This window comes from Heterocephalus glaber, unplaced genomic scaffold (assembly GCF_053883595.1).
Source record: "Heterocephalus glaber isolate CG9 unplaced genomic scaffold, H.glaber_assembly_v1.0 deba00001564, whole genome shotgun sequence".
In the NCBI taxonomy this organism is placed as follows: Eukaryota; Metazoa; Chordata; class Mammalia; order Rodentia; family Bathyergidae; genus Heterocephalus; species Heterocephalus glaber.
Window position 1 is genome coordinate 14,989,526 of NW_028258351.1, and position 8,393 is coordinate 14,997,918.

Genomic DNA, 8,393 nt, shown 5'->3' on the forward strand with positions numbered 1-8,393 from the left:
GAAAGCCCATCAGAATCACAGCAGACTTCTCAACACAAACCATCAAGGCAAGAAGAGCTTGGAGTGACATATTCCAAGCCCTAAAAGAAAACAGCCTCCAACCCAGATTGATGTACCCTGCAAAACTATCTTTCAAACTTGATGGAGAAATAAGATACTTTCATGACAAAGAGCACCTTAGGAACTTCATGAATACCAAACCAGCACTACAAAAAGTTTTAAACAATATCCTAGGAAAAGACAATGAGGATCAAAACCTCTGGAAGCCCTGAGAATGAATCCGTCAGGCATAACAAGAAAACGCAAACGGGGAGAATCCAACAAAAAGAAAAAGTCATGACAAGGATAAGTCAACACATATCAGTTATAACCATCAATATTAATAGTCTCAATTCACCAATCAAAAGAAATAGACTGGCAGAATGGGTCAAGAAGTAAGATCCAAAAATATGCTGCATACAAGAAACACACTAAATTAAAAAAGAAACTTATAGAATGAAAGTCAAAGGGTGGAAAACAATACTCCATGTGACAGGAACCTGAAAAAGAGCAGGAGTAGCTATCCTCTTTGCAGATCAAGTAGATTTCAAACCAACACTGATTAATAGAGACAAAGAAGGACACTACATCCTTGTAAAGGGAAGAATCCAAGAGGAAGAGATGACAATCATTAATGTATATGCATGAAACACTAGTGCATCCAACTATATAAAACAAATACTAATGGACATGAAAAATCATATATACACTAACACAATTGTAGTGGGGGACCTCAACACCCCACTCTCTCAAACCAATAGATCAACTAGACAAAAAATAATGAAATACTAGAACTCAATCGAACTCTTGAACAAATGAACTTAACAGATGTTTACAGAGTCTTCCACCCCACAAAATCAGAATACACATTCTTCTCAGCTGCACATGGGTCATTCTCCAAAATAGACCACATACTCACACATAGAACATGTTTAAGTAAGTGCAAAGGAATTGAAGTTAGCCCCTGTATATTATCAGACCATAGTGCGATGAAATTGGACATCCAAAGCAAAAGAAACTCGAAAAATTTCATAAACACTTGGAAATTGAACAACACACTTCTGAATAACCAATGGGTCACAGAGGAAATTAAAGAAGAAATTAGACAGTTCCTTCAATTAAATGACAATGACAATACAACATATTGGAATCTATGGGACACAATGAAAGCAGCCTTATGAGGGAAATTCATAGCAGTGAATATGCATATTAGGAAAACAGAGCGAGCCCAATTAAACAACCTGATGCTGAACCTCAAGCTTCTAGAAAAAGAAGAGCAGGACAACCCCAAAGCTCATACAAGGGAGGAAATTATAAAGATCAGAGCAGAAATCAATGCAATGGAGACTAAGAGAATGATACAAAAAATCAGTGAAGCCAAGAGTTGGTTCTTCGAAAGAGTCAACAAAATTGACAAACCCTTAGCCAACCTTGTCAGAAAAAGGAAAGAAAAGGCCCAAATCCATGCAATTAGGAATGAAAAGGGTGAAATTACATAAGACCCAGCAGAAATCTAGAGGATCATCAATACCTACTTCCAGCACCTATATGCCAATAAGATGGACAACACAGAAGAAATGGACAGATTCCTAGATACATAGGAATTACCAAAGTTGAACGAAGAAGACCTGAAAATTCTGAACAACCCAATATCAACCAATGAAATTGAAAATGTAATTAAAAACTTAGCAACTAAGAAAAGCCTAGGCCCTGATGGCTTCACTGCTGAATTCTACAAACATTTAGAGAGGAACTGCTGCCACTACTGTTTAAACTCTTCAATGAAATTGAAAGGGAAGCAATACTCCCAAATTCATTCCTGGAACCAAGTATCACCTTGATCCCCAAAGCAGAGAAAGACCCAACTGAAAAAGAGAACTATAGGTCAATCTCACTAATGAACATAGATGCAAAAATCCTTAATAAGATAATGGCAAACAGAATGCAGAAGATCATCAAGAAGATCATACACCCTGATCAAGTGAGATTCATCCCAGGGATGCAGGGATGGACAATATATGAAAATCAATCAATGTAATATACTATATCAATAGAGCCAAGGGCAAAAACCATACGATTATCTCCATAGATGCAGAAAAAGCATTTGACAAAATCCAACATGCATTTATGATAAAAACCCTACAAAAAATTGAAATAGATGGTCTCTACCTCAAACTGATAGAAGCCATCTATGAAAAACAAACAGCCATTATCATACTAAATGGTCAAAAACTGAAATCCTTCACACTCAAATCAGGAACAAGACAAGGATGTCCACTATCACCACTCTTGTTCAATATAGTTCTGGAAACATTAGCCACGGCAATTAGACAAGAGAAAGAAATAAAAGGAATAAAGATAGGAAATGAAGAAGTCAAATTGTCATTATTTGCAGATGATGATACTCTGTATAGAAGACCCCAAGAACTCCACCAAAAGTCTTCTAGACTTAATAACCAAATTCAGTCAAGTAGCTGGATACAAGATCAACACAAAAAAATCAATAGCTTTCCTCTACATGAACAACAGAGTCACTGAGAGAGAAATAGGGCAAATAATTCCTTTCACAATAGCATCCAAAAAAACTGAAATACCTAGGAATCAACCTAACGAAAGAAATCAAAGATCTCTTCTCTGGAAACTATGGCACCCTGAAAAGAGAGATTGAAGATGATATCAGAAAATGGACAGACATCCCCTGCTCCTGAGTAGGAAGGATTAATATAGTGAAAATGGCCATACTTCCAAAACTCCTGTATTGATTCAATGCAATTCCAATTGAGATCCCAGCAGCATACTTCATGGACCTTGAGAAAACAATCCAAAAATTCATTTGGAACAAGAAGAGACCCAGAATAGCAAAAGCAATTCTAGGTAACAGAGACATGACAGGGGGTATCACAATCCCCAACCTGCAACCATACTACAAAGCTACTGTGATAAAAACATCATGGTACTGGCAAGAAACAGACTTGAGGACCAGTGGAACAGATTAGAAGATGCAGAAACAACGCCAGACACGCTCAGCCATCTCATCTTCGATAAAGGAGCCAAACACCCTCCCTAGGGGAAACATAGCCTCTTTACTAAATGGTGCTGGAAAAATTGGGCTTCAACTTGCCAAAGATTAAAACTAGACCTGTATCTGTCACTATGTACTAAACTAAAATCAAAATGGATTAAAGATCTAAATATTAAAATAGAAACTCTGAACCAGTTGGAACAGAGGTTAGGTAGAACCCTTGAAGACATCGGTGTAGGAAAAGATTTTATGAACAAAACCTCAGTTGGCCATGAACTAGCACAAACAATCAACAAGTGGGATCTCTTCTTATTAAAAGGCTTCTGCACAGCAAGAGAAACCACCAGCAGTGTGAAGAGGCAACCCACAATGTGGGAAAAAGTCTTCATGGGCTCTTCTTCAGACAAAGGTCTACTATCTCAAATCTATAAAGAACTTAAAAAGATCAGACCTCCCAAATTTAAAGACCCAATCTGAAAATGGGCATCTGAAATGAACAGACATTTCTCACACAAAGAAGTAGAAATAGCAAATAAATACATGAAAAAATGTTCAACATCACTGGCCATTGGAGAGATGCAAATGAGAACAATGGTGAGATTCCACTTCACTCCAGAAAGAATGGCTGCTATCATGAAATCAACCAATAACAAATGCTGGTGGTGCTCTGGGGAAAGAGGAACCCTGCTCCACTGCTGGTGGGAGTGCAGACTGGTGCAACCACTGTGGAAATCAGTATGGAGATACCTCAAAGAACTAGGACTGGAAGTCCCACTTGACCCCACTATTCCACTGCTGGGGATCTTCCCCAAAGAATTAAAAGAATCATACCACAGTGATATATGTGCACCCATGTTCACTGCAGCACAGTTTGTAATAGCTAAAACTTGGAAACAGCCCAAATGCCCATCAACTGGAGACTGGATAAAGAAAATCTGGTTTTTTAATAAAACGGAGTACTACTCAGCCATAAAAAATGAGAAATTAGAGACATTTGTAGCTAAATGGATGCACATTGAGGCAATACTCTTAAGTGAAATAAATAGGACACACATGTATAAATACTGAATAGTTTCTCTGGTGTGAGAAACTGAAAGTGTAAATAAGGACTAGAATGTATAATAGGTAATGTGAAATAGGAAGAAAAGGGGCAAAGGGGAAGGAAGTGGGAGGGGTAAGGGAAAGGAAAGAAGGGAATGGAATTAATATGAGAAAATGGAAAAATAGGAACAAAATCTTTGTAAATAGGGAGGAATGGAGGGGTTGAAGGGAGGGCTGGGCAAGGGTGAAAAATAAGAACCAAGAGAGACTATGTAAAGGTGCAAATTTCCAATGATGAATGTCATTCTACTGTATACCTAAAATGTACCAATGATTAGAATGAATAATTGATAATGTAAAATAGGAAGAAAAAGTCCAAAGGGGTAGGGGTAGTGAGAGGGGCAGGGGAAAGGAAAGAAGGGAAAGGAAAAATGCTGAGAAATGGAAAAAATGGAAATAAAGTGTTTGTAAATAGGGAAGGGTGGAGGGCGTGAAGGGAGGGCTAGGAATGGGGGAAAAATAAGAACGAAGATGCATCATGTAAAGGTACAAGTTCCCAATGAGAAATGTAATTGTGTTGTATACCTACAATGTACCGGTAAAAGAATTTAATAAAGAAATAGTTAAATTTTGAATTAACTCAATAAAAATGAAAATCACAAGTGCAAAAAATGATAAATTATAAAGGTAAAAACCCCAGTTACCTTAAAAGACAAAAATCTACTTAAAAGTCTACTTTTTCCTGGTCTATGTGAAAAGTTTTTAAAAATTGGAAAAACTGGATAAAGTTTGATATAAATAGAATTTATAAAGCTTCATTTCTGATAAAATGGAAAATTGAAACAAGCTAATAATTACTATAGGAAAAATAGAGAAAGTTGTTCAATCTGTTACTCCATTTTATTACTCTACCACGATCATCCGTCCTCCCCTGCAAAAATAGGGTGTCCAACATTTAAAGAATAGAGTTTTTTCAGTGTTATTTAAACAATTCCAGAAGGTTGAAGAAGAAAAACTTCTCAGACTATGTTTATGAAAGAAGCATAAAACTGATTCCCAACAAAAAGTAATACCCTAACAAAAAAGAAAGAGAAAAGAATAATATTGGCCAGTGTCAGTTATTAACATGGAAACAAAATCCTAAGAGAAATAATAAGACTTAGTAAGTATAAATATGAAGCAATAATTATTCATTGTGATAGTTGGTTTATTCCAGGAATGTAAAGCTGTTTTAAAATAATTTGAAATGTTAATATATTTGATTATATTAATAGATTAAAAGAGAAAACCATTATTATCTCTAGATTTGCAAAGGTTTTAGAAAACACTTTTATTATTAATTTTAAAATTATTTAAAAATAGATATAAGTGAAGATGTACTTACAGTAATCATAGAACTAATTCATCTCCAAAGGTAGTACATTTTGGGGAAATATAAAAAGTATTCCCTTTAACAACAAAGAAAAGAAGCCTAATTACACCTGTTATTTAATATAGTTCTTGGAATACTGGGCAAAGCAATTATATGACAGAAAGAAATTAAGGTATAAAAATGGGAAAGAATGAGGTAAATCAGAATTATTTGCAGATACTCTAGAAACCAAGGATGAGAACAACTATTAAAATCAATAAAAACAGTTCAGCAAAGTGGCTAGATTCAAGATTAACATACAGATGTCAGTAGTTTACATACATAAAAACAAGAATGCTTTTATTAAAAGATTAGAAGATATAATGGTAGGGGGAAAGTTCTTATAATAACGAATATGATATACTTTCCAAAGATTAAGCTTAACAAGGGTTGTGAAAAATTTCATAAAGAAAGCAACATATTCTGGAAGACACAAAATTGTATTTGAACAAATGGGAAAATAAGTCATGTTCTTTGGTGGTAAAAGTCTGTATCAGTAGAATTTCATTTACATCCTAATTATTAATATTATAATTAAAATTATTAATAAATTATAACAATTCAAAACAAAAATACCAACAGGTTAAAAAGTAAGTGTGAAACTAGTTCTAAAGTTCATATATAAAAACAAGAAGACTAGCTAGAAAAATCAGTGAGCATAGATTATGTCTTTCAGCTTTTAAAGTAGGTTATAAGGTCACAACAATGTAAGTACTTCTGTATTTGTTAATTTAATCTTCCCAGCATCCCCATGAAATGAGTACAATTCTTAATCCCTATTTTATAGGAAGAAAAATATGAGCACAGAAAGCAAGAGCCATAGAAGGGTTTTAATCCAGGCATTCTGTCTTCAGAGTCTCTTTCCTTAACCACTATAGTTACTGCCACTCTGAGAACCCAAGGTGTCTCATAAAGCCTTGTCCTTCTCTTTTAATTCTCCCTGAATTTATTTGTGACCCACTCTAAGACTCAGAGACCCAGCCCACGGTCTTTATAGCTCTTCCCTTGTAGATCTAATGTCTTACCTTGTAGGCTGTGATCACTCAAGTTCAAATTGGTGCTGTAGGTGGGTCATGGCCAGTCAGTAGCTGCCCCCTGATACCCTTCTTCGTTTTAACCATGTCATCAGATTACAATAGCTGGGATTTCCTATACCCCATCCTTGTATATGTTACACTTTCTATATAGTGTAACATAGCCAAAGTCTTCATAACTCAGCTCAAATGCTATCTCCTGAAGAAGTATTTCCCAGATTGGTCTGTGCCCATTTTAAAATGGCATTTGTGTCTTCCAAATTCTAAAATTGACTTATATTTTATTCTACATGGCACTTAGCTCTTAGCATAATCATTTAGCCATTTAGTCTAGTTATTCCAATTTCAGGACAACATTCATGGCTGATTGATCTTTAGAACCTATATACATCAACCCATTTTATTTATGAACCATTTCATAAATAAATGAATGGCTGCACTACTTGACAAATAGAATTTCTAGCAAAGAGGTATCAATGTGACTAATAGGAATTAAAAAAGGATATTTTGGACAAGTTGGAATTTGTGCTAAACTGAAGGATTGCTTTGAGGAGGGGTTTGAGTGAAAGGCACAAGGTTATTGTTGTAGGGATGACGCTTCTTTTTGTCAAATGGGGTATACAGTTGTAGCAATCCACACTTGGACATAGCTTTTTATATAAATATCACAAATATTTTTTGCAATCAGAAGAGATAGTCTTTAAAATTGTGGCCAGATTTGTAGCTGTTGTCTAATGCTCAATGAACAGGAAATAAAGGGAATGTGGGATCTCTGTATTGTCCACTGGACTCTACCAGGCTGTCTCAAATGATAGGATCACAAGTGTGGTCACTGATGAGAAATACCCTTACAGTACCTCTCTTGAGGGCCCACCCAAGCCCCAGGGCCCCTTAATTATGCTGTAACCATCCCCTGCTCTGAGGCTCCCCTCGGTCCCTCATGCATCAAGGTTGGTACTGGGGGTCCGGCCAGGCTGCACTGTAACGATAGAGTTATAGGCAGGGAAACTGAACACTGAATCTACCTCCGGACCTCCTAAGAGAATCTGGAAATAAACTTCACCCAAAAAAGATGGGATTTAAAAGTTGCCCGGAGAAGGAGCCTCAGTGGGTGATAGACTCAGCTCTTTTACCTGTTTGATGTCATCCTGAGCAGGTCTCTTATTTTTGCTACTGAGTCTTTAATTCTCACATCTGTAAAACGAGATCTGACTCACTAAGAAATAGCTAACATCTCTCTCCTGTGACATGGGAGTGCAGGGAGAGCCATAAAAGAACTCACCTTGTGATGGCTCGGAGGCCAGTGAGGTTTCCTGGAAAGGGATGTGAAGGGGCAAGAAACCACACTAGTTGGCTATACTGAAAGCAACAGGTGGCTGTACGTATGGAACTAAGATAAAGGGAGTCTGAGACCATGTCTGTTGTGTGGCTTTTCCTTCATAGTATTAGCCTCTTGGGACCTTGAAATTAGTCCCATGAAGGAGGAGGTGGCTATGGGGAGGGCCAAAGACAGGTCAATAATACAAGCCCTAATAAATACTGCAGTAGTGAAGCAGTGGGGCCTTACACCTCAGGGAATTTAGAATTTCTCCAATGTCTTCATTTCCACCCCCTTCCCATATTAGTCTATGGGGATAGTGAAGGGAGATATTACAAAAACTCAGTTAAAAGATGAGGACATAGAGAAGCAGTCTGCTTTCCCAAAGTCACCCAAGGGAGCTAGAGGTGGAGACAGAACTGAATCTGGATTCTAAGATTGAGAGTATCATTCCCCCCTGCTGCCTGTTTCAAACAGGATTTGGGAGCTGAGGCAGACTGACTTCTAAATCTAAGGATAAGAAGGAAA